We start from the raw sequence: 547 nt of genomic DNA, 5'->3' as shown, positions 1-547 counted from the left end.
GCTCTCCGCGTCCACCCAGGTCTCGCGGTCGGGGAAGGGACCGGACCCCGGCGGCGTGGCCCGTCCAGCGTCCGTCCTCGCCAAGAGGCATTTCGTGGGTGCGAAACCAGAAAGAGGCGAGTGACCCAGAGCTGCAGACGGCGCCGGCACTCAGCAGTGACTGGGCAGACATCCGTGGTCCTGCCGGCCGGGGGTGCAAGGCCACCCGGGGTGCAGCCAGGGGAGGGCTGGGGACGCAGGCTGGTGGCATGGAGCCCCCAGAGTGGGGGGAGGATGAGAAGGGCACCCCAACGCGGCCCTGCACACACCCAGCATGGCAGCGGCTGGGCACAGAAGTTGCCAGCCCTCAGGGGCAGCTGGTGTGTCTGCACGGACGCAGGCTCTGCTGCCGGGCCCTTGCACCCCTTTCCTGGGGCACCCCGAGACGCTGACTCTGGCAGAGGCATGGGAGGCCTGCGGGAAGATGTCCAGGGACGGCCGGTGGGCCGGCTCTTCACGGCCGGCCGGGCTCTGGGTTCCGGCCGCTGCGACGCTGCTGGCTCGCGCA

The sequence above is a fragment of the Condylura cristata genome, unplaced genomic scaffold (genome assembly GCF_000260355.1).
Source record: "Condylura cristata isolate star-nosed mole 26May11 unplaced genomic scaffold, ConCri1.0 scaffold00035, whole genome shotgun sequence".
Taxonomy (NCBI): domain Eukaryota; kingdom Metazoa; phylum Chordata; class Mammalia; order Eulipotyphla; family Talpidae; genus Condylura; species Condylura cristata.
Note: the sequence above shows the minus strand (reverse complement) of the source record.